The sequence below is a fragment of the Conger conger genome, chromosome 18 (assembly GCF_963514075.1).
Source record: "Conger conger chromosome 18, fConCon1.1, whole genome shotgun sequence".
NCBI lineage: Eukaryota > Metazoa > Chordata > Actinopteri > Anguilliformes > Congridae > Conger > Conger conger.
In genome coordinates, this window is record NC_083777.1 from 25,974,754 (window position 1) to 26,002,690 (window position 27,937).

General features: G+C 47.9%; 1 long non-coding RNA gene across 1 annotated transcript in view; it reads right to left on the reverse strand.

The window, feature by feature from the left end:
• LOC133118335 (uncharacterized) overlaps positions 1-27,937 on the reverse strand; it is a 99,346-nt gene that overhangs the window by 20,692 nt on the left and 50,717 nt on the right. The window contains exon 2 of the long non-coding RNA XR_009706385.1: positions 11,416-11,491. This is a non-coding gene — a long non-coding RNA (uncharacterized LOC133118335). The remainder of the gene's footprint in view (positions 1-11,415; positions 11,492-27,937) is intronic.

The window sequence follows — 27,937 nt, forward strand, 5'->3', positions numbered from 1 at the left end:
CAAACAACAACACAAACAACAACACAAACGCACTGCCCTGCCCCAGACACAAGCCGAGCCCCTACAACACACAAACAACAACACAAAGGCACAGCCCTGTCCCAAAGACAGGCCGCAGTTTGGCCTGCATTTTGCCAGGCACCGCAATCTTGTTTTTTTTTTTTTTCCCCTCCCACAGAGAAAATAAGCGAGCGCCGCCTCTCTCCCTCCCTCCCGCGTTCGGCTCCCTTCTGCTGCCCGAGACGCCAAACGGCTCTCTGACGCCACTCGGACCCAACGAGACGGAGGGAAAGAAAAGGAAAGGGCAGAACTTTTATTCGCGCCACAAAACCGCAGAATTCTCTTTGTAAAATCGGCCGAATTCAAGGGAGTCAAGGGGCAAATGGCGACAATAGCCAATGCAGGAAAGGGGGGGGGGGGCGCACTTGACTGCAGAAAAACTTCCCTTACAAACACCGGCTGGGAAAAACACTCAAAACAAACTCTGAACTCTGTCTGTGGATGTTTTTTCCTCCAGTGTGGACAACCAATAATTGTGCAGTGAAGTCGTCATACATCAACGTGATTTGAGTATTTTTCCCATGCACTGCGCGTTACAGGACATAACTGGAGGACTGCACTGCATGCGATACATTAACCTCACTCTTCAAAACGGAGATCAGTGAATTAGGGAGAAATGAGAAAGGTCAGAGTGTTAATATAAGTCCTTGTATTCTGGCTCTCCCGTTATGAAGGCTGATATTATAAATATTGAACTTCACTCCCAAGAGAGCATCACCAGAACCTCAGAACCGTATATTTTAGCTTCAGAGCAACACGCAGGCATTATAATGTTTCTCTCGCAATAAGCCCAAACCCTGAGTTTTGTTCATAAGCATCTTAGTTTTGCAATCGAGCTTCTGGTTGGTGCTATTAGAGAAGGGAGGGGGGGAGGGGTTGGGAGGGAGGGGTGGGGAAATTAGTGGAAATGAAGACACCTTCTGTGAGCCAACAATAAACATTAATTAGCATCTGAAAAAAATAAACTGCAACTGTGCAAACACATGCCTTGTTTCCTATTAGTGGTGATTATTCTGAACCTCCATATCACTGTCTCTGTGTGTCCCTCCTCTCCCCACACACCAACATGACTCTCTCACACACACACACACACACACACACACACACACACCAACATGACTCTCTCTCACACACACACACACACACACACACACACACACCAACATGACTCTCTCTCACACACACACACACACACACACACACACCAACATGACTCTCTCTCACACACACACACACACACACACACACACCAACATGACTCTCACACACACACACACACACACACACACACACACACACACACACATGACTCTCACATACATACATAATCACACACACACACACCAACATGAATCTCACATACAGTATATACATAATCACACACACACACACACACACACACACACACACCAGCATAACTCTCACACACACACACACACACACACACACACACACACACACACACACACACACACCAACATGACTCTCACTCACACACACACACACACACACACCAACATGACTCTCTCTCACACACACACACACACACACCAACATGACTCTCACATACATACATAATCACACACACACACACACACACACACACACACACACACCAACATGACTCTCTCTCACACACACACACACACACCAGCATAACTCTCACACACACACACACACACACACACACACACACACACACACACCAACATAACTCTCACACACACACACACACACACACACACACACACACACACACACACACACACACACACACACAACATGACTCTCTCTCACACACACACACACACACCAACATGACTCTCACATGCATACATAAATACATACATAATCTCTCTCACACACACACACACACACACCAACATGACTTTCACATATATACATAATCACACACACACACACACACACACACACACACACACACACATAAGCCAAGCCAAGCCAACCGCCCACCTACCTCTTACGGACACACACAAATGCACGAATACACACATAATCACACACACACACAGACACATAGACACACACACACAAACACATAATCAGCCAGATCCCGAATAGCCCTCCTACCTCTTGCAGACACACCACACACACCCAAGAATACACACACACATATGCAGGGATACACACATAATCACACACACAAGCAAGCAAGCAAGCAAGCAAGCATACACATAATTACACACACACACACAAACACAAGAATACGTACATAATCACACACACGCAAGAATACACACATAATCACTCACACACACACACCCCCACACACACCCACACACACACACACCCACACAAACACACGCACACACACAGGCACACACACACAAACCCCTAATTTCTGCAAGCTGCTGTACTGGCAGGGAATGTGTTGAACAAACAGAGATGTGTTTGGGTAATTGGTCTTGCTGTGTTTGTATGGAAATCTCTGAGAGTGTGACAAGGCTAGATAGCTTCCAATGCTGTTCTGATCCACACTTTAGGCCGGCAGCCAAAGTATTTTATCTTTTAATGTATTAGAGTGATCTTCCAATTAGCTGTTGCACATAATACCCCGATTTATGGTGGCAGTGGCTTGGGGAAAGGGGGGTGCACGGGGGTGAGCAGGGGGAGGGGGGGGTGGGCTTTGGCTGGGGGGGATTTGGGGGGACGGTAGGGGGGGGGGGGGGGGCGCTCAGCGATAGTTCTGCTTGAGAGGTGGAATGAGGTGCTTATGGAGTCTGGCGCAGGGGTTACACTGTTGGCGAGTTCCTGTTGTAAAGTTTGCTGATAAGGGAGCCGGGCCCTTGAGCATCTATTCTGCTCGGTGTATTAGAGCTCCTTATCTGCAGCCAGATAAAACTGCATGCCATTTGCCTTTGGAGGAATTAGCCCCGTCTTCCTTGGCTAACCAGGCAGTGGTGATTAACCTTTACACTGTCCAATATTCTCGGCAGACTTCCGCGCGGCAGATTAGAAACTATTAGTTATGACCAACTAAATGAACAGCTCTCAGCTCCTGAGAAGGGAGGGCTGAAAGGTGCGCTCTTTAAAGTGGCAATCGCTGCTCGAGAGACGAGGCAATCTGCCGCGCCGCTCTATGCCTCTCACACACACACACGCGCACACACACACACACACACACACACACACAGACACACGCACACACGCGCACACACACACACACACAGACACATATGCACCACACACACAGACACACAGACACGCACGCGCATGCTCACTCACACTCGCACTCGCACACACATCACATACGCACCACACACACACACACAGACACACAGACACGCACGCGCACGCACGCTCACACTCACACGCACACACAGACACACATACACACACACACACACACAGACACATACGCACCACACAGGACCCTACCAAGAAGAGATTGTTTTCGTTATCAAAACAATATCATACTTCATGTATACAAGAATGTATTCCTTTGTATTAATATTATTTTAAAACGTGTGTAGGTATTTATCGGTCATAAATGGTTGGTACCATCTTTCGTTTCGACATCTGCTTCCACTTGCCGTTGATTCCACCAGCTTATGCAACGCCCCACACTCAACACCTCCTACAGATGTGACTTCATAAGCTCCGCTTGTTCTCAATAACATATTTTCTTGAATAAGAAGTGTAATAGTGAGTATCATATTTGCATTATTCCTCGATAAATAACGAAAACACGAGGACTTGGTGGAGGGCTCGGACTTTTGGTCCCTAAATATACGCGCATAGCAACAAACGCACAAATAAAAAAATACAAAATGATTCTCTCTCTGTCAATCTCGTTCTCCATCTGACACATGCACACACACCAGAGAAAAGCCCTGCTCATTCAATTATTTTTAAATGTCATCACATTAGAGCACTTCACAACGGCATTACAAAGTGTGTCTAAATGGCAGCATTGTTTCATCGATAAAGAAAATAATTATTATGGCAATATTTCTCAAACATATGAAGTTGTGGTTCAGGACACTGGCATTATTCGAGGTTAGGATGGGAGGGAAGAGAGATAACATTTTACCACCTCAGCCATCACCAAAAAATAACAATTTATTTAAAAACCAGATATTTAGATTTTTACTCATGTTTTCCCTCTCAAGGAAATGTTACACTACACATTTTGCTATTAAGTGCTACTTAAAATTGCCGCAAATACATTCAATAATTTACATACTTTTACTAACAATTTAGATGGCAGTAAAATTTGAGAAAAAAAAAACTCCTGACCCCTGAAAGTTTTCAGGGAAACATTAATAGCAAATAAACACACATGCACACACATAAATGTATCATAATACGATGACTTTTGTCATAAATCTAATCAGAGAGTAAGGCCTAACTTCATACCCATCTGCAAATCTTTCAGCTGAGAAGAATTTTAGAAATCTCTTGAATCTGTGGCAAAGGAGGGGACTTAACTGATGACTGTGCCTTTGTCTGGGAGGCGGGGTGTGGACAAAGAGGCTGGATTTGCCCTCGGCCTGAGCTCACGGAGCTGGTGCTGGCCCATCGCTCTTGACAGAAGGTCACAGTAAATACGGCGATATGGACAGTCTGGGGGGGGGGGGGGGGCAGGCCTCCTCATCGCTCTGAGATAACGCAGCGGAGGCTGGGGGGGGGGGGGGGCAGAGAGAGACACAGCCCCTTCTCTGTGCATGGCTTCACCAGCGTTCGGACGATAACCGTATTAAGTCATCACATCTGGGAGGAACTGACAAAACGATGCGGCCGGGCGATTTACCAAACCTGCGTACGACTGCCAAAGGGCCGTCTCTCTCTGTCTCACACACACACGCACGCACGCGCACGCACACACACACACACACACACGCACACACAGACAGACAGACAGACAGACGGACAGACGGACAGACATATGCATACACGTATAATATGTCTGCACAGTCACAAACACACCCACACACACACACACAGACATATGCATACACGTATGTCCACATGAAGCCGCACGCACGCACGCACGCACGCACACAGGCACGCACGCACACGCACACACACACACACACACACACACAAAATTTGGCACTTTAGACCCAGAGAGGGAGTCACTTGCACATGAGGTATGTTGTCAGAAACGTCCACTGAATCACGACAATAATCACTATAATATTGCTGTCATTTTTTATTTACTCTATAAAATCTAGTCAGTGTTTTATTCCCCAAAATTTCAGCCAGTCTTCAGTGAAATGAACGTAAAACTGGATTACCCACATTGGTATCCACAGATTCCACACAAAAACTATTTTCAAAGCCTCAACAACACTTAAACGAGCGGCGTTGTGAGACTGTGAACTCCGGGCGGACGTTCGTCCGCTCGTCCGCGGACGCGAATCCCGCCGCGCGGAAACCGCGTTTATCTGCGCACGCAATTAGGAGCGTGAAATTCTTAACACGCCGCGCTAAATGGGAACGCTTTTGTTAAAAAAGGGAAACAAAGCGAGGGAGAGAAATGAATTTTTCATCCGGGCGAGAGAACGCGCCAAAGCAGTGATACCCAGAATAATCACATTTTCCCCCAAATCCGGCTGGCTGGCACCGACCGCGCCTGGTTTAAGACCGTCCAGAGACAAGTGGTAAGAAGGAGGCAGGGGAGGGAGGCAGGGGGGGGGTGGAGGGGGGAGAAGAGACTCCAAACTGGAGTTTAACATCCCGCACACCCGCCCCCCTCCAGCCAGCCCCTCCATCCCTCCCCTGAGAGCCCGTAGCCGGGCCAGGCCCTCCATCCCTCCCCTGAGAGCCCGCTGCCAGGCCAGGCCCGGGCGCGGCTATCAGTAAACACACCTGAGCTCCGTTACGCCCCGGCCCTTGAAACCCGTCCTCAAACGCGGGCCGAGAGCTTCGGCGAGCGTCAATAAGAGAGAGAGTCCCGCCATTACTCCGCACATTAAGCCTCCCTCCCGTCCACCTTAAGAAAAGCAGTAATCAAGCCCCGCCGATTTGCAAACTGTCAGTCAAGCCGCTATCTGGCGCGGAGGCTTCTGCCTCTAATACCAATTTAAATCATTCGCAGCCTTCCTCCGCCATTATTCAAAAGATCATAATAGTTTCCTTGCGCCCAAAGCACAAAAAATCAATTATTTCCCCACAAAGACTTGAAAGTACTTAACGATGGGCCGCCAGAAAGGCTGTGGGTTATATCAAATTGAAACTGCACTCATTACACATTGCACAATTAGTTACCTCTAGTCTGCGTGCCTCTTTAATTCCGACTGGCATATCTGTATTATTACAGAAACAAGCATGCAAATACTATTGTTGGGGATTTAGAGAAATCAATAGGACAGAGGGCCACACGTTCGCCTGGCTGTCACTCAATCTGCTGTGGGCAGGAGATAAAGGTCTGCATTCAAATGAATGAAAAGCGGGCGGTGACATCACAAGTGACACGGCAATAGACGGAAAGGCTCGGTGATACATGTAATTATTCGACACATGTTGGTCTTTTTTTCCGCTCATTGTATGCACTCGTGTAACTGCGTTTCATGTGAAAGGATTAAGAGTATTTTAATGAGAAACCATAATTGTTTTTTTTTTTTTTTTTTTTTACTCTCCCCTGTATGGATGTGTCCCTCGCTTCTGTGTGCGTGTGTGTGTGTGTGTGTGTGTGTGCGCATACTGTACGTGCTCACGTGCCTGTTTGCACAATTTCATTTAACCACATACTCCAATGCCAACGGGTGAATAATGTGTGTGTGTGTGTGTGTGTGTGTGTGTGTGTGAGGGGAAGAGTTGTATGAGTGTATTTTGAGGGTTTTGGTGAGCAGGGTGAATGCTGACAGCACAATAAGTGGCATATTGTCAGCTGCACCTGCACCCTTCTGTCGCATTATGTGTGTTACACACCAAACAGAATCCTGTGATATATATATATATTTTATTTTTATTTTTTGCAAATGTTCTCAACTTCACTCTCATATTGCAATTTATAAACTTTTAAAATGTACATATATATGTATATATATATATATATAGCTGTATTGTAAAAAAAAAACCTAGAGAAAGCACGTAGCTATCGTAGACACTTTCCATGAGTTTAAAGAGTCACGACCCCGTGTGTGTTTTCCGTTTGGTGTGCGTCTGTCTGTGTGATTTTGCTTTTCCCTTGCAGGGTCGGTGGTGGGGGTGGGGGTGTGGGTGTGGGCACTGGCTGATTTGGGGATTGCCAGCAGCTGGTCCTGAGGCTATTTACTCCCGGAGGGAACAGCAGACCAGGGCCTCTCGGTCTCACCCAGAGCTCTATGCTGCCGTTTTGTGTGTGCCCGAGAAAATAAACCAATTGTTAAAACCTCAATCGGCATTTTTCAGCTATGTGCCAGACGTTGCAAAAGGGAGATGGAGGCTGGTCTTGTTGGCAATGGCCGTTCTGTATGATGGGGGGGTGCTGTATGATTTGCGCAGAGAGGGAGAGTAGTCTCTCAGCTCTGACCCCTGTGTGACCTCACCTCTCACATCCTCTGGGACAGGTGAGGACAAGACCACTGCCACGGGTGCAGTGACAAGGGGAAGGGTGTGTACGTGTTTTTGTATGTGTGTGTGTGTGTGTGTGTGTGTGTGTGTACGTGTTTTTGTATGTGCATGTGAGTGTGTTTGTGTGTGTCTCTGTGTCTGTATGTGTGTGTACGTGTTTTTGTATGTGCATGTGAGTGTGTTTGTGTGTGTCTCTGTGTCTGTATGTGTGTGTACGTGTTTTTGTATGTGCATGTGAGTGTGTTTGTGTGTGTCTCTGTGTCTGTATGTGTGTGTACGTGTTTTTGTATGTGCATGTGAGTGTGTTTGTGTGTGTCTCTGTGTCTGTATGTGTGTGTACGTGTTTTTGTATGTGCATGTGAGTGTGTTTGTGAGTGTCTCTGTGTCTGTATGTGTGTGTACGTGTTTTTGTATGTGCATGTGAGTGTGTTTGTGTGTGTCTCTGTGTCTGTATGTGTGTGTACGTGTTTTTGTATGTGCATGTGAGTGTGTTTGTGTGTGTCTCTGTGTCTGTATGTGTGTGTACGTGTTTTTGTATGTGCATGTGAGTGTGTTTGTGTGTGTCTCTGTGTCTGTATGTGTGTGTACGTGTTTTTGTATGTGCATGTGAGTGTGTTTGTGTGTGTCTCTGTGTCTGTATGTGTGTACGTGTTTTTGTATGTGCATGTGAGTGTGTTTGTGTGTGTCTCTGTGTCTGTATGTGTGTGTACGTGTTTTTGTATGTGCATGTGAGTGTGTTTGTGAGTGTCTCTGTGTCTGTATGTGTGTGTACGTGTTTTTGTATGTGCATGTGAGTGTGTTTGTGTGTGTCTCTGTGTCTGTATGTGTGTGTACGTGTTTTTGTATGTGCATGTGAGTGTGTTTGTGTGTGTCTCTGTGTCTGTATGTGTGTGTACGTGTTTTTGTATGTGCATGTGAGTGTGTTTGTGTGTGTCTCTGTGTCTGTATGTGTGTGTACGTGTTTTTGTATGTGCATGTGAGTGTGTTTGTGTGTGTCTCTGTGTCTGTATGTGTGTGTACGTGTTTTTGTATGTGCATGTGAGTATGTATGTGTGTGTGCGTCTGTATGTACATATGTGTATGTATGTGTGTGTATGTGTTTTTGTGTGTGTATGTGTATGTATTTTTGTGTGTGTGTGTGTGTGTATGTGTTTTTGTGTGTGTATGTGTGTGTGTGTGTGTGTATGTGTTTTTGTGTGTGTGTGTGTGTATGTATGTGTTTTTGTGTGAGTATGTATGTGTGTGTGTGTCTGTATGTATATATGTGTATGTATGTGTGTGTATGTGTTTATGTGTGTGTATGTGTATGTGTGTGTGTGTGCGTGTGTATGTGCGTGTATGTGTTTCTGTGTGTGTATGTGTTTTTGTGTGTGTATGTGTATGTGTTTTTGTGTGTGTGTGTGTGTGTGTATGTGTGTGTATGTGTTTTTGTGTGTGTGTATGTGTGTGTATGTGTGTGTGTGTGTGTGTGTGTGTGTGTATGTGCGTGCGTATATGACCGTGTCTGTGTGCAATCACATAACAAGAACTGCTCGTCAGTGAGAGTGGGAGATGTGGGAAGAGGGCATTTCTTGTCTAGGTTTAACTGTCCTCCCAAATAAGTGAGCATTCTCATGCGAGCGTGTGCTTCACCTCTGACTGTGGACCCTTGCTGACCGCCACCCTGATAATTACCTTCCTGCTCAGTGGTCAGTGTGGGGTATAATTATGAAACTAAAGGTGAACAACACTGGCTGCAGCGTGCAGCGTCACAGGTAATCCATGTTCAGGTATACACCAGCACACTCTTCTGTACCAACAGTGCCTAACCTTTTTGTGTGTACTTGCGTATGTTGGTCTGACTAAGAGCATCTTCTAAATCCCAAAGTGTCAATGTAATAGGAAAATAAATAATGAATATTTAGCAACTGCAAATTTTATTTAAGTAGATTCATTTCGCAAAAAAAATCCTATCACTCTTGTATGTGGATGTGCAGGTATAGGTCTTGGTATATGTCTAGGAACAGTAAGTGTATACGTAGGAACACGTGTTGAGGGGGAAAAATTGGGAAAGAACAAAAATCTTAGGCAATCTTCTGAGGTAGAGAGGGAGACATGGAGAGGGATACTCATTAAACGGCAGTTAAACGTTTTCACGTGGGGCAGCGCAGCACAACGTTGGTGTCGGGGGGACAGTGCAGCCCCCCGCCAGGCGGGGAGAGGGAGAATGAGAGAGGGTCACCCCATTATGAGCGGTAATCACCGGCACCGTATTATCTGAGATCCAGGTGTCTGCGATGACCCCACGTGACACAGCCATTAACCTCGGGGGTGGAGGGGAGAGACTGTGGACCCCCCCTGCTCTCCTCAGGCCCCCCTCCCACCTTGTTCCCCGTCTGGCTGGGACCCCCTGCCCCCCTGCCCCCCCCCCCCACACTCCTGCCTCATGAAAGATGGAGATGGTCTAAGTTTACCAGCGGTTCACGGCAGCCTCCCCCCGGTGGGCCTGACCCTGTTCCACCACCCCGTCCCTCAGTGGGCCTTTGGCTGAGAGCAGCCATGTGAGATAAAGACTGCCAGGCCTGCTGAATGAGCCCGCTGAATGAGTCCGCTGAATGAGCCCCAAAACAGGCCTTGGGACGGGGGGGCCGGGGGGGGCATCATTCAGCTCCAGCCAAGGAGCCACTGCACCCCCCCATAACCCAACCCCAACCCCCCAACCCAACCCCAACCCCACAACCCAACCCCAACCCCACAACCCAACCCCAACCCCCCAACCCAACCCCAACCCCCCAACCCAACCCCAACCCCCCAACCCCACAACCCAACCCCAACCCCACAACCCAACCCCACAACCCAACCCAACCCCACAACCCAACCCCACAACCCATCCCCACAACCCAACCCAACCCCACCACCCAACCCCAACCCCACCAAACCTCACAACCCAACCCCACCCAACCCAACCCCACAACCCAACCCCAACCCCACAACCCAACCCAACCCCACAACCCAACCCCACAACCCAACCCAACCCCACCACCCAACCCAACTCCACAACCCAACCCAACCCCACCAGCCAACCCCAACCCCACAACCCAACCCAACCCCACAACCCAACCCCAACCCCACAACCCAACCAAACCTCACAACCCAACCCCAACCCCCCAACCCCACAACCCAACCCCAACCCCCCAACCCCACAACCCAACCCCAACCCCACAACCCAACCAAACCTCACAACCCAACCCCACCCAACCCAACCCCACAACCCAACCAAACCCCACCCAACCCAACCCCACAACCCAACCAAACCCCACAGCCCAACCCCACCCAACCCCACAACCCAACCCCACCCAACCACAACCCAACCCCAATCCCACAACCCCACCCAACCCCAATCCCACAACCCCACCCAACACCAACCCCACAACTCAACCCAACCCCACAACCCAACCCAACCAAACCCAACCCCATCGACAAAACACCCACCACCGTTCACCCCCTGAAATTCAGCATTGTGTGTGTGTGAAGCAACCGTATGTTTTCTGTGTGTTTACATGAGCATGTGGTAGCGAGAGAGTTAAGAGAGTATGTATGTGTGTATACTGTGCAACCATTGGCCCACAGCTCCCCCGATGAAGAGATTTCTATCTCAGTGGGACATAAATACAGGATGAATACAGCAGAAAGTATGTATGATGATGACTGTGGGCACGGAATTCATTTTTAAAATATTGGGTATATTTGGTCAGGGCCCAATGTGAATCTCCATTGAATGACATTTGTAGGGACTTTGGTTTGGGTGAGGAGAGAGGCAGTTGGGCTCAGATGGCAGTACAGTGACATACTCACATTCAGTGTTCTCATGAATAGCGGACTTCGGCTTCCAAACAGGAATAGCCTGCAATAGCGAAAGAGAAACTTTCACCTGAAATGGTAAAAAAAAAAAAAAATTCATCATTACATTTTAGTTTGTAGAACGTCCTTGCAGTCACATTTTTTTAAAGGACCAAAGGTGAGCCTCTACTGACAAATTATCCAGAGCTTTTGCGATCCCAAGCAAAGTGGAGGAGCAGTGTAAAGTGGAGGGGCAGTGTAAAGTGGAGGGGCAGTGTAAAGTGGAGGAGCAGTGTAAAGTGGAGGGGCAGTGTAAAGTGGAGGAGCAGTGTAAAGTGGAGAGGCAGTGTAAAGTGGAGGGGCAGTGTAAAGTGGAGGATCAGTGTAAAGTAGAGCAGTACAGAGTGGAGGATCAGTGTAAAGTGGAGGATCAGTGTAAGGTGGAGGAGCAGTGTAAAGTGGAGAGGCAGTGTAAAGTGGAGAGTGGAGGATCAGTGTAAAGTGGAGAGGCAGTGTAAAGTGGAGGGGCAGTGTAAAGTGGAGGATCAGTGTAAAGTAGAGCAGTACAGAGTGTGCAGTGTAAATCTGTGTGATGGCCCACTCTGCACTCAGACATGCACACCCTTGGGAAATACAATAAATATGCATCGACTACTAGATTACAGAACTACAGTAGTCTCCCGTGGTTTATTGCTGGGCAAAAAAAAATCATTAAAAAAGTAAAAATAGAATAAATTGTTGAGGTGGAAAAAAAGAAAAAAGGAAAAGGTACATTTGTGTCTTTCCAGGAACCGACGCTCCCGTTGAAAGGGGGAATTAGGCTCCTCGCTCCTGAGGACTGGGAGCACCTACGGAGCGTTCCATTGGACACGCACAGGAAGACCAAAGCAGCACAGTGTGATGTCACAGCTGTCAATCTCACCCAGCTCTTAGCAACGGGGGTGCAGGAGAGCAGGGAGTGCACAGGACGGGCTGGGGACTGTTCTCCGATAGAACGGTTCGATGCAAGATGCACACTTAGCATGTTCACAAAAGGCAGCTTTGAAAGGGGCAGGTTTTGTTTCACAGGTCATCTGCTGTGTAACCGAGACAAATTAAAAACAACTGTTTCTCATACATAAATAACGCAAATTGGACGGGTCTCATTTGTTTTCAGATGCACAATCTTGTCAAAAGGAGAAGTTGGCATGCTCAGTCGTTACTGTGGATAACTTGTGTGACTCACATCTTTCCTGCCTTCTCTAAACAGCCAGGTTCAAAAGACAGAGGATCCGGTGGAACAACACTCTCAAGAAAACAACAGGGTCAGAGTAGAGAGCCCTCTACTATAAACTATAGTATATATTTTAAACTATAAAACGAGTGCTTTGCACGCCATCATACATAGCTCTTCTACTCGTCAAATCTGAGAAACAGACTGTGGTGTATGTGTGTGCTATGAAACAGGCTGTGGTGTATGTGTGTGTTATGAAACAGGCTGTGGTGTATGTGTGTTATGAAACAGGCTGTGGTGTATGTGTGTGTTATGAAACAGGCTGTGGTGTATGTGTGTGCTATGAAACAGGCTGTGGTGTATGTGTGTGCTATGAAACAGGCTGTGGTGTATGTGTGTGTTATGAAACAGGCTGTGGTGTATGTGTGTGTTATGAAATAGGCGGTGGTGTATGTGTGTGTTATGAAACAGGCTGTGGTGTATGTGTGTGTTATGAAACAGGCTGTGGTGTATGTGTGTGCTATGAAACAGGCTGTGGTGTATGTGTGTGTTATGAAACAGGCTGTGGTGTATGTGTGTGTTATGAAACAGGCTGTGGTGTATGTGTGTGTTATGAAACAGGCTGTGGTGTATGTGTGTGCTATGAAACAGGCTGTGGTGTATGTGTGTGTTATGAAACAGGCTGTGGTGTATGTGTGTGTTATGAAACAGGCTGTGGTGTATGTGTGTGTTATGAAACAGGCTGTGGTGTATGTGTGTGTTATGAAACAGGCTGTGGTGTATGTGTGTGTTATGAAACAGGCTGTGGTGTATGTGTGTGTTATGAAACAGGCTGTGGTGTATGTGTGTGTTATGAAACAGGCTGTGGTGTATGTGTGTGCTATGAAACAGGCTGTGGTGTATGTGTGTGTTATGAAACAGGCTGTGGTGTATGTGTGTGTTATTGGGACATCCATTTTTCATAGAGCGTAGCTTTGGCTCCAGCTGCTGTCACTACGATGGTCTTGTGTGAGAAATGGAGAAAGCAACAACTGTTTAACTTCTTTAGCTAAAGTTAATTTAGCTGACACTTATCTATCTATCTATCTATCTATCAAAGTGACTTACAGTTGATTAGACTAAGCAGGGTACAATCCATCCTGGAGCAATGCAGGGTTAAGGGCCTTGCTCAAGGGCCCAACGGCTGTGCGGATCTTATGGTGGCTACACCGGGGACCGAACCATCGACCTTGCGTGTCCCAGGCATGTACCTCAACCACTACGCTACAGGCCGCAGCAGAGTAACTGTACACGGACAGGTAGGTGTCAGAGCACGGCGAAAGCACATGCCACACATTACATTATTACATTATTACATTAATGGCATTTAGCAGACGCTGTTATCCAGAGCGACGTACAGCTGATTAGACTAAGCAGGAGACAATCCTCCCCTGGAGCAATGCAGGGTTAAGAGCCTTGCTCAAGGACCCAACGGCTGTGCGGATCTTATTGTGGCTGCACCGGGATTAGAACCACCGACCTTGCGGGTCCCAGTCCTTTACCTTAACCACTACGCTACAGGCCGGCCCTCGTCGGCTGACGGGGCGTCTGGCGGACTCGACCTGATCCAGGAAAAGCCCCGGTCTAATTTCCCCCAGCGCTTCACAGAGACGCCGTGCCTCTGGGTTGCGCTTCTACACTTTGAAGTGACAGAGTAACAGGCCCACATAATTACACTTACCCCCCCCCCCTCACCCCACGATTATGTAAGTTCACTTCACTGATGTCATCACATCAGCATTACTTTGTTGTACCACTCTCTGCTTTTATCGTGTCTTACCAATGTACAGTAATCTGTACTCTGTAGAAACTGCTGTCTTGAAATCCTGGCTGATTCAGTGAGTGAGTGAGTGAGTGAGTGAGTGAGCGAGTGAGCGAGTACACAAGTGAGAGTGTGTTTGCGCGTGTGTATATGTGAGTATAAAGTGCTGTAGGTTCTACACGGTGAAACCATGCCCCGTAATAAAAGCTGAGAAGCTGCACTTTAACCACATGTGAATTGCATATACACTGTATATATATCTATTGTGTTCAGTGTGCAGCGGTGTCAGAAGGAGACTAAAAACCAAAGACACTGACCTCGTCCTTTCTCTAACCTTTCCACTTGTCCATAGTGCTACCATCACAACAATATATCCGATGTGAATATTGTCACACACACCTAGCAGCCAAGAGGCACCACGGCGTCAGAAATCATTCTCAAGCCCGGCACATTCTCCCCGCAGGCCGGCATACGGGCGGTTTCTCATATACACGCTGACGGTCAGAATAGGAGCCAGGTACGAGACTCAAGTGATGCAGCTCTACCCACAATCCCCCGCTCAGGGTCACCCGAGACTGTGTGAAGGGTTGGTCGCCGCTTTTTTCCCCCCCGACAATGGCGAAAAGAGTCCCGTTGCCTCCGTCCCTCTATTCTCTCCATCTCTTCCACCCTCTCTTTTATTCGCTCCCCGTTCCCCTCGCTCCCGCCATTCTCCGGCCTGAACCCGGGTCCACCCAGCCGCCGCGGCGACAGCGGTGTGAAGGATTGCCGAGGGCCCTTGACCTTTGACCCGTGAGCCGGGGGCAGCGCCGCGGCGGGGAGAAGAGGCTGCAGATGAGCTTCACCCCGACCGCTCTCAGAGAACGCACGCACACGTGAGCGCAGGGGGACGGGGCTACACGCGTGTGTTCAGAGTCCACCGCACGCATCCGCACAGTCAATAAACCGCTCGTCTACGTACGGCGCGTATGGGACGGCCTGTAGCATAGCGGTTAAGGTAAATGACAGGGACACGCAAGGTCGGTGGTTCTAATCCCGGTGTAGCCACAATAAGATCCGCACAGCCGTTGGGCCCTTGAGCAAGGCCCTCAACCCTGCATTGCTCCAGGGGAGGATTGTCTCCTGCTTAGTCTAATCAACTGTACGTCGCTCTGGATAAGAGCGTCTGCCAAATGCCAATAATGTAATGTGATACAGGTTTATACTAGAGCACAAATCTATATGTATATGCAAATCTAGACAGACCGTTACTGTTATCCGACCAATACACATATGTCTATCACACCCAAATTACATGTGCATTAAAGGCATTTAAGTAGACCAATAGCCAGAGTGACTGGCACAGCTCTTTGCAAAGCAAAGACGTCTCACACATATACACATGATGGCATCCACACCGGGCAAACACAAAGAGACACCGACATCAAACCGTTCTTCTGTCACTTCGTCTTCTCTGCGTCTCAGACTTCAAAAATAAAAAGTCCTGTGCTGTACGCAGTCGTGAAACTTGGATGCTGCATTCCTGAGAGCTTCAGATGTTATTTTAAACAATTCCGGTATCCGTCACCTGACGGCGGGGAAAGCACCGAAGTCATTCATTCGGCGGTGTGTTTTCCTCCCCTTCCCGACGGCGCTCCGATAACTTTGGACAGGCGTTTAAGGAGATTAGCGAAAACGAGCCCAAACATTTCCCCCGCGTAATTAGCAACCGCCGCACAGCCGGTGACACACGTCTGGATGAAACGCTCGCGCACCAGCTGGAAACTCAATCAGCGCACTTTGAGTGCCCCTCTGCTCCCCCCACCCCCCCCAGGAGGCCACGAGCCGGGACCGCGGCGCTACCTGCAGCTAGACGCTCGGCTGATACCCCTGATTTGGAGCAGGGAGTGTAATTTAATATTCTACGATTCCTCGGGTGCTGAAACCAACCGGACTGCTGTAATGATAATTGAACAGCAGTCCGGTTGGTTTGGTTTACAGAATTCCTCATCAGTGCCTTAGAGGGACATCTATCTTTCTACAGTATCTATCTATCTATCTATCTATCTATCTACATATCTATCTTTCTACAGTATCTATCTATCTATCCATCCATCCATCCATCCATCATCCATCCCTTCAAATGACACTGTGGTTATAATTGGCCGCCCCATACGGGATTGCATGGGGGGGGGGGGTCACCTGTCTAGGGCCACAGCTCCTTACAAGCAATGACAGGTCAGCTTCTAACCTCAACCACCTGCCACCGCATCTCAGTCATACTCCAAGTGTGCCCACGACCAGGATCAGAACTGAGAGAGGAGAGGGGGAGCGAGAACCGAGGAGAGGAGGAACGATGAGAGACCGATGGACGGAGTGAGAGATGAGAGGGAGACGGAGGAGTGAGGGAGAGAAAGGGAGGAGAAGAAGGAGAGAAGGAGGGAGGTGGTGAACTCAGCATTGAATGATACATGAGGAAGGGCACTTTAACCCGACGGTACGGGACGAGAAGGAGACGCCGGAGAGCAAGGCATCGATGGTGTGGATGAAACGAACGGGGTGTGACATAACCTCCCTCAGTCTCAGCGTGCACTATAAACATCACACTTACACATACATTAATGCATTAATCCTGCATTAGACACATAGACACTCTTAGCTGCCTGATTTTGGTCAGTTAGGAAAAATCACGTGAACTAAAATCCAGTTTACAAATCCTTCATAATATTATGATAACCATAACTTTCAAAAATCTGAAATATTTCGCAAGCACGTGTTAGTATAATACAGAATACTAGTAGTACTACAATCATACTACATACTTAAACTGATCAATAAAATATTACACGATTTAGACATGCATCCATGTACTAGTCTATTAAAAGCCCTCAGCATCGCAGCCCCTTGTGAGTGTGAGGATTCAAAAGCTATCTGAGGGGCTGTATATGCAGAGCGGCCATTTTACAACAGCTTAACATGTACAAATCAAAGCTCATGTACTCATCAGTCTGATGGTGCTACACTTGTGCGCAGTACTTTGGGGTGCATGCACATACAGTATAGGGGTAAACTTGGGGCAGTTACTAGGGTAAAGGGACCCTTTTCTACTGAGCAATAAAATGGGGTGCGAAGGGAGGCATAAAAAATAATAATAAATAATTATATATATATATATATATATATATTACTGCTGGAACAACACTGAACTACTGTTCAGAAGAATCAGTACAGTTCAGTGTCACTGAGCTCCATGTCATATAGAATGGTTGATAAAATGATTGCCAAGAATAAGACTAATACCAGAGACCACCCCACGTGTCCACTGGTTGGACAGATCGGCGGCCTGTAGCGTAGCGGTTAAGGTACATGACCCACAAGGTTGGTGGTTCGATCCCCAGTGTAGCCACAATAAGATCCGCACAGCCGTTGGGCCCTTGAGCAAGGCCCTTAACCCTGCATTGCTCCAAGGGAGGATTGTCTCCTGCTTAGTCTAATCAACTGAGAGCGTCTGCCAAATTAATGCCAAATGCCATTAATGTAATGTGATAAAGTGCAGATGGCTGGAGGGTGATGCGGATGGTAAACGCAGTCGCTTAACAAAATGGCAGCACGTCCGCGCTTGAACCTGAGCAGCTCAGCTTCCTGTTAATGTTTGCCTCTCCTGCTCCCGGTTCCTGCAGAAGAGAGACACTGAGAGGGCACTCTTCGAGATGGAGGAACGTCTACACCAATCATTCGTCTGGAAATTTCCCCCTGCCAGACAATGGACTTCCTCCCACTGCTCACTCGAGAAACGCGGGCTCCCAGATTATGACAATAACAGGCACAAACGCATTTTACTCCTGAATCATGTCTCCACAAAATACTGAATATCTTTCAATTCGTGAGCACACCTCACCCATTATTTTGCTACCAAAACATGAACCAAAAATGAATACCACCAGCCAGAATATTGCTATATTATGTTGTGTATGTGTGAGTGAGTGTGACTGAGTGAGCAAGTGTGTGTGTATGTGTGTGTGAGTGTGTGATCGAGTGAGCGAGTGTGTGTGTGTGAGTGTGTGAGTGAGTGAGTGTGTGAGTGTGTGTGTGTGTGAGTGAGTGTGTGTGCGTGTGCGTGTGCGTGTGAGTGTATGTGAGTGAATGAGTGAGTGAGTGAGTGAGTGAATGTGTGAGTGAGTGAGTGAGTGAGTGAGAGAGTGTGTGAGTGAGTGAGTGAGTGAGTGTGTGAGTGAGTGAGTGTGTGAGTGAGTGAGTGAGTGTGTGAGTGTGTGAGCGAGTGAGTGAGTGAGTGTGTGAGTGTGTGAGTGAGTGTGTGAGTGTGTGCGTGAGTGAGTGTGTGTAAGTGAGTGTGAGTGTGTGAGTGAGTGAGTGAGTGAGTGTGTGTAAGTGAGTGAGAGTGAGTGAGTGTGTGTGTGTAAGTGAGTGAGAGTGAGTGAGTGTGTGAGTGAGTGAGTGAGTGACTGACTCAGTGACTCAGAGACTGACTCAGTGAGTGCATGAATGGTTGGCATTGAGTCAGAGTATAAATGCCTCCTCCCCCAAAAATCCAGTCAGAGCAGTTGGGAGAGGGAGAGGGGGGAGGGGGGGTGTCACACAGGTAAGTGTCTCACCTGCTAACGATCCGCAGCAGCCCCGGGGGGGAGAACACCTGCAGACACCAGCACACAGACCGGAGGAGCGGATCGCAGACGGCAGCTGATAACAGAGTGGTCAGCTAGTACAGCATTTACATGACTGAGGAAGCCTAATGAGGTGCTAATTGATTCTGAGGCCCGTGGGCCCTCACTGTAAGACAGTAAGTGGTGATATGTTTATGGTTGGTAGATAAGCTCTGCTACAAGCTTAAGATTAGGGCTTGGGCAGACAGCGCAGTGTGGGGTGGGTTGTCCATACAGTGTCCATATCAGACAAGAATGCTCTCAGTGATACAACAGGTTTTTAAACTCCATTCTGAACGTAAGGCGCATCAATTAAGAGCCAGAATGCCCTGGCTAACGCCCGTAGATCCCCTCCATTAGGTTTTTAATTAGCAGGAAAAAAACAAATGCTTTGAGTTTCCCTTTTTTTTTGCAGATCCAACAAAAAAACTCTTCTGGCTTTCACCCAGGGGAGTAAAGACAGATAACAGTGCTGGCTTGAGGCTAGCTGGAGGAATTGGTCACGCACTAAAAGGAAAATGGCATCAAGGGCAAAAGAAGAGCGTGCGTTCCCACGCGGCGGGTCTACATAGCGATCCACACCACCGATAGGCCCGATACCGAGACGTCTTAACTCATATGCGGTTCACCCACAAGGCACCACGCACGCAGTCAGTGACACTTCTCGTGTGAATAATCGTCGTACTCCCCCGCGTTTTTTTTAAAATGGCAGCTGAAGAGACTCCAGGGTTTGTTTTCCTCAGCTCCCCCGGCCGAGGTGGCAGGGAGTCAAGGGTGCGATTGTCGGGGCCGTTGTTCCCGGGTAACACAGAACCGCAGATCGCACTTTCCTCAGCATTGTAGCCGCGGAGACAATCGCTGTTCGGACGCGTGAGAAGTATAAACATGCACGGCCGGGCATTGTCCGCGGAGAGAGAGGGGGCACCGCGCCCGAACGGGAGAGGTGAACGCGGAGAGAATGGCTCCTTGAAATTTAAAAGATCGACAAAACATTAAAAAAAAAAAGAAAAAGCGTAAAATGGAAAGAGTGTCTAAAGTGTAGTTTGTAGCTCGTCCTTGATGAAGAGAGGGAGGAACAGCGGGAGGTAATAATGGGTAGAAACAGAGAGCGAGAGGCGGGTGGGGGGGGGGGGGGGGGGCTGAGTCCTCCCTGCATTAACATCACTGCACAGGGCTTATAAATCTCCTTATGAAATCTACTCCTGCCAGGGGTAATTACAATGAACAACTTCATATGATTTGTCTGCCGGTGCCCGAGATAAGAGAAGGAGGAGGCGGGGGTGGGGGTGGGGTGGGGGTGGGGTTGGGGTGGGGGGGTGGAGCATGGCACACGCCCGCCCACCGCCTGGAAGACGTAAAGTCCGTTATCTTATCTCCATCTTCGCAGAACAACCGGCTTCTCCCCAATTCCAGCCTAATCTTCTGCGTAAACAATACTGATATTTCTCCTCCACAGCAGAAAAAAAAGAGAAGAAGAAGAAAAAAATGAGGCCTGCCAGATTGGGCCCTGATAACATCACTCATTTACACACATCATCCCTCTGCCAAAATCCGCTCCTCCAACCTCCTCTCTCCCTCTATTCCCTCCCCTCTCTCTCTCTCCCTCTCCCTCTATCCCCCCTCTCTCTCTTTCTCCCTCTATCCCCCTCTCTCTCTCTTTCTCCCTCTATCCCCCCTCTCTCTCCCTCTATCCCCCCTCTCTCTCTCCCTCTATCCCCCCCTCTCTCTCTCTCCCTCTATCCCCCCCTCTCTCTCTCTCCCTCTATCCCCCCTCTCTCTCTCATTCTCCCTCTATCCCCCCTCTCGCTCTCTCTCTCTCCCCCTCTCCCTCTCCCCCCCCCTCTCTCTCTCTCCGATGCTCCCTCATGTTTCAAACATTTATGCAAGCCATAAAAAGCAGTGCCCCTGGAAGTCTGTAAGTGTTGAAACACAATTTCAAATATAAATCGATGCAACTTTCAATGGGGGAAAGATTTAAAATAGATGTAACAATCATTTAACCACTTAATTGCTTTGCTAAATTTGAATGATTAATAAAGAAAAAAGTTACAGGGACGCATTTACAGTATATCTTCAACAGAATAAACTAAAGACAACATTAAACAGAGCGCAGAAAGAGGTGCTGTAGAGTTTCGTGTTGGTTTTAGTTTAGTTTATTAAAAATAAAAGTAAGACAAAAACAAGATTACATCTTAGCTTAAATGTCAAGGATAGCACAATGAAGCCACAGACTTTAGGAACAGCCAGGCACATGATAAAAATCACCTTGTGATAAAACCAACTTAAAAATGTTTTATTCCTAACCAATAAGACGAAATAAAGAAACATCCCCGACAGCTCTCTCTCTCATCCCCCCCTCCCTCCCTCCCTCCATCCATCTCTCTCTCGGGCCCTCTCTCTCTCCCTCCCTCTCCCAGACGGACATCATCATTCTCATCCTCAGCCGTGCCACCGATAGTGGAGGATAACCTGCAGGGCGCTGCTAAATTAGAAATGAAGTTGATCTAATCAGCGGTGCTCATAAGCCCCGCCACGGCCCTCTGCCCACTGGGTTATCTGCTTCATTTCCTGCGCAGGGACAGAGGGCCACGCGGTCAACCTGCCAGCACACGTTACACGCGTGTTCACACGCACACGGGCACGCGCACATACATACACACACATACACACACACACATACATACACATACACACACATACACATACACATACACACACATACACAAACACACACACACACATACATACACACACACACACACGGGCACGCACACATACATACACACACACACATACATACACACACACACACATACATACACACACATACACAAACACACACACACACATACATACACACACACACACACACACGGGCACGCACACATACATACACACACACATATACACACACATACACATACACATACACATACACACACACACACATACATGCACACACATACACACACATACACACACACACATACATACACACACATACAAAAAACACACACACACACATACACACATACGCACACATATACAAACACACACACACACATACACACACACACATACGCACCTAGACACATGTTCACACACACATACACACACACACACGTTCACATAGACACGCACGCATGCACACACACATTCATATAGACACACACACACGCATATTCAAACACGCATGCACACGCACACATACATACACACACACACATACACACACACACACAAGCATACAAATACCCCGCTCTGCACAAAAACAGCTCTGTTTTACCACCCTTCACCTCCCTGCCCCCCAGGAAAGTCACACATCTAAGAAGGGTATATATGATGTGGGATTATTTTCAACAATCTACTTCAAAACAAGATTATAGAAAGAGGAAAATCGTATCTTTCAGCAAATCCGTTTTTCCACAATTAAAAGAAGCAGACCTATGCATCACAAAGCACCGCCCAGGGACCACAGAGAGGAGAGACAGCAGAGCAAATAATGCTGCAAACAGTCATGCAAACAGCTGAACGTACGCACTTCAAACAAATTAGGTAAACTACTGTAGGGCCAGATGTAGCCTGGCTATAGCAAACACTACCTAACACCAGTAATTGGCCATTCCTGTGTGTAGTTAAGTTCAACATTATTTTTTACATTAATTTGGCCGACGCTCTTATCCAGAGCGACGTACAGTTGATTAGGCTAAGCAGGAGACATTCATCCCCTGGAGCAATGCAGGGTTAAAGGCCCTGCTCAAGGGCCCAACGGCTGTGCGGATCTTATTGTGGCTACACCGGGATTAGAATCACCGACCTTGCGTGTCCCAGTCATTCACCTTAACCACTACACTACAGACCACCATCGTGTGACTACTGTATCTAAAGATCCTCACCACCAGCTCATGCACTACACCTTTCGTCACAGAACACACAGAACACGTAAACGTTACATCATGAAGCTCGCTCGTTCTCCGATCTGTGACCTCAGGGGTCGGTCAGCACCTTCACGCATACGTTTTGGGACCAAGTGGCCGTGACTCTATCCAATATTGTTAACAGAGATATCCCACGCTGTCCCAGAGTGCAGATTGTGAATGACAATGTGTATGGTCACCCTCAGGAATGTGTGCTGTTGGCTGGAATCACCGCAGGAAATGTCTTTCTATGAAATTAATTTCTGTATGTCTTAAATGTCTACATACTGTGTGTTATTTCCTGAAAATAATAATATGGAGAGAGAGAGGGGCAAGGAGAGAGGGAGAAAGACTGATGGAGAGAGGGAAGAGAGATGGAGAGAGGGAGAAAGAGAGATAAAGGCAGAAAGCGATGGAGAGAGAGGGAGAAAGAGATAGAGAGGCAAAGAGAGAGGCAGAAAGAAAGATGGAGAGAGGGAGAAAGAGATGGAGAGAGAAAGAGCAATGGAGATAGAGGGAGAAAGAGATGGAGAGAGAGGCAGAAATAGATGTGCTCTCTGAGATCCCGGGTGTCAGGGGACAGGGCATCAGCGGGTCTCGGGAGAGTGGATGGTGGGCAGTGGATGTGTGTGTACTGTTCTGCCTGGGTGGGTACGATATGAGGCCTACACCCCCCCCCCCCCGCCACCCCCAACCACCCCCAATCACCCCCAATAGGAGGATCAGTTTATAGGCAATGTCAATGTTGAGGCCACACCCTTCAGCAGAGAGGGGCGAGGCCTGGGTGTGGGGCGTCCTGCTGAGGTGGACCATGGGAAGGTGCCCCCCCCACCCCCACCCCCACCCAGTTCCAGATGGATGAGAGGGCTCAGTCCTCAAAGGACTAGGCTGACCCCCCCTCCCCCTCCCCCTCCCCCCGGTGAGTAATCTGTGCTCAGCTCCGTGTCCTGGGTGAGTCAGGCTGACCTGTCAAACCCAGACATTACTCATACCTGCTCAGTGCTCACTGAACTGAATAAGACGTGAAATGAAATCTCCCCCCCCGCCCCCCCCTGTCCTCCCCTTCCCTCCCCTTCCCCCCTTCCCCCCCCACTCACTTCAACTGGAGGACAACCGTAAGGACAGGCTGCATATCGGAGGACCCTAATTAGTCGATGGGAAAGTCCATTAATAGGTTATTAATAGCAAGACGGCAGTATGGCACCAGTGCCCGGGTTTTCAACAGGGGGTCCTAGAAGGAACAGTAGGGGGTCCCTGGCCAGATCTGATGTGCAGTGACTATATATGCAGATTTTTAAAATATAAAAATAAAAAAATTAAAAAAAGTAAAATAATAAAAAATATTTTATTTATATTTTAACGTGATGGGGGTCCCCTTGATGCCTTCGAGCCCGGGTGGGAGTCCCTGGATCAGAAAAGATTGAAAGCCCCTGGACTAGTTCATATTTGCTCTTAACAACCTAGAAATGTATGCTTATTTACACTGTCAGTGAGAATTTTTGCTGCATTGAAATCTCTGGAGACTGATAACGAGACAAGGCAAGCGGTGCTCGTTATGGAATCAAAGTTGATTGTACACCCAGATCGTGTATGGTGTATTCAGCAGGCGCTACGTACCAAACAGAATAGATTCAGTTTGCAAATGGTAAGGACTAATTATTTTCTGCCCCCATAGTTTCAAATTCCTCGCGTATGGCCTCCTCCAACCATCCAACAATATTACCTGATTCTACACGGGCTGAATGATTTGCATAAAGCAGCAGTTTCACGGCTCAGTGCGGCTGGCATATCATTAACATATGTAAGAAAGAGGAAAGGTCCTAAAATAGACCCCTGTGGCTCTCCACATGATGTCACTTTGGACTTTGATAAAATACCATCAACACGGACCAGTGTTCTGCCAGTTACATAAGGCCTAACATGTCACATAATCCTTCAGCTTTTATCCTATTTTGTGGTTCACAGTATGAAACAGCCTAACAAGGCCATATGTATGTGATATATTTTCTGGCTTTACAATTTAATATGGACACATGGATGTATGTATGGCATATGTGTCAGTGGATGATGTTGTTCTACACTATGACTGGAGTTCATACAGCAGCCTGTACTGTGCAAAGTATTACTCAATTTGGCTATATACAAATAAAATACTCATTAAATAGTGCTACATTTGGACACAGGCATGTGATAATTATTGCATGTATTACAATAATGCAATAGAAAAATATTCGCCCACCATTGTTGCAGTTTTCCCCTACTTAGGGAACATTAAGAAAATAAAGAATTGTGAAAATGGGAAATGTATCGAAATGAATATATTATATGTATTTTCATTGTTCCACAGTACCCATCCCTTTAGGACACGAACGATGGTGGATTGTTACTGTGAATCACACATATCAGCACAGGGCTGTCTCCAGTCACTGATCCGATGGATAGCTGACCCAGCCTGTCACTCACACCTTCACGCCAGTGATTGACACCTACAGATACTTAAAATTTAGCCCACCGCCTTTTTTCCCTACTTGCAGATTGTAAAAAAAATTGAATTTATCTGTTGATCAACATTATCTGCTGATATTTGTAAATGATGGTACTGGTGTTTCATTCTTTTGATTTATACTGCTAAACGTGACATATATGTCATATGTAACTAAACATATTGCTATGTAGTGCTTCATTAGTTTGCAGTGTGTTACTATGGGCAACGCAGCATCAATGCCTTCAGGTGGGTATTTAACCCATACAGTCCCAGGAGTGCCATATGGCACTGCTGACCTCATACCTTTTCAACCAATCAAAATGGCTGCTATACTATTGTTTTGAGCCGCTATTAAAACCCCACTGAATTTTCTCAACCGAAGCCAAGCCCCCTGGGACTTTGGGTGAACCCACTTGGGATTGGGCACGGGACTGGACAGAGCGGGTTAAAGAGATGAAAACGTTGTGAGCCGGTGTTGCTCCAGGAGCCCTGGCCCACAGTAACCCCGGGCTGAACTGCCCACGGGTCCCGGAGCCGGGAGTGACTAAGACACCCAGCGCCCGAGGGGCCACTTCCCCTCCGCGCACGGCGGAGCCATGACGACCGCCGCCAGCGGACCACAAAGTCCTGGATGATCCCTGGGATCAAAGCGGCACGGCGGATCACCTATGACGAGCCCCACACACTCACACACACACACGCACGCACACACACACACAGACGCACACACACACACACACAGACGCGTACACACACACTCACACTCACACTCACACTCACACTCACACTCACACTCACACTCACACTCACACTCACACACACACACAGACACACACTCACACTCACACTCACACTCACACTCACACTCACACTCACACTCACACTCACACTCACACTCACACACACACTCACACTCACACTCACACTCACACTCACACTCACACACACACACACACAGACACACAGACACACAGACACACAAATATACATACAGAGAGAGAGAGAGACACACACATACACACACACACAAACAGAGAGAGAGAGAGAGAGAGACACACACACACACACACACACACACACACACCCGCCCCGTCCAGTGTGGTGTGAGAACGAGACGACCCCCCCCCCCCACACCGCACTGTCAGCAGTGAGCTTGCTCACAAGCATCTCGTCTGATCAGCTTCACTGAAACATGACCCCCCCCCCCCCCCCGCCCCCACCTCTCAGACCCACAAACACACACACACACTCACGCACACAGACAGACAGAGAGAGAGACACACACGCACAGAGACAGACAGACACACACACACACACACACACACACTCACGCACACACCCGTCATTTTTACTGAATGTGAAGGGGGGGGGGAAGAGTAAAGAAAATATTATGAGTGCGTGGAGATTCACTCTATGACATTTCATCTATTTTAGGTCATTATATGCAGTAAATCTAAAATGAAATGCACCTGAATCAAGCTTGCATTCAGTTTCTTTTAGGTTTCGGAAAGTGTGTCAGGGCAAGAAACACGGTTGAACGTGGAATAAAAAGCACACTGTGAGAGACGGGAAGAGAACGGGTAGAGATCACACTCCATCGTCTGACTCTGATTCTACGGGTAAACGTACTGATCCAGTTCTCGGCGCGGTAGCACATTTTGTGCGGCAAGACAGAAAAATTGGCTCCAGCTAGCAGCAAACCCAACATCTTAGAGACAGCTCCCCCCCCCCCCCCCAAACCGCCCACCCCCTTCCCCACACCTCCCTAACCCCCCACAGTCAGGGGACAATTACATCGCAGATTGATCTTTTATGTTTTTATTAGGGTCACACAAATTGCTAATTAAGAACATGTTTTCACCCTTTCTATAGCGGTTAATAATAAAATACGGCAGAAAAAAAAAAGCTAAGACGACAAAGACATATAGCTGCTCTTTTTTTCCGGGGAAAGGTACATGATTATTAGTAAATTATTCACGTTATTGAATGTGGAAGGGGTAGTGGGGGGGGGAGGTAATCTGACGGCTTCAGCCAGTGCCTGTAATTAAAATCATCGTATTAAAAGTAATACGTGTCTCCTGTGAGGAGCCGGGCGGACCTGATACCTTCCTGCCTCCCCTGCGCCTTCACAAGAAATTACAACCTGGCGGCACGCCGTAATATTTCATCTCTTAAGTGACTGTGACAGGTCCTCTTTGTGTCACATTCCTCTACCCCTCCTCTCCTCTCCTCTCCTCTCCTAGTCTCACCTGCTCAGTATTATCAGCCTCTGAGCTTTAGTACGGCAGGCAGGCAGGGGGGGGGGAGACGAAAAAACCAACAAGCGGCAAAACAAAAACAGTTCATTACGGTCGCGTGCTCTGGGAAACAACCTTTACGCCTCTCCTGCGCTCATACCACGGCAGGTGTCCTCCGGAGGTTTGGCAGGGGCGACAGTACATCGCTCCGAAATAACAAGAGGAGGAGGACACTGTGATAGGA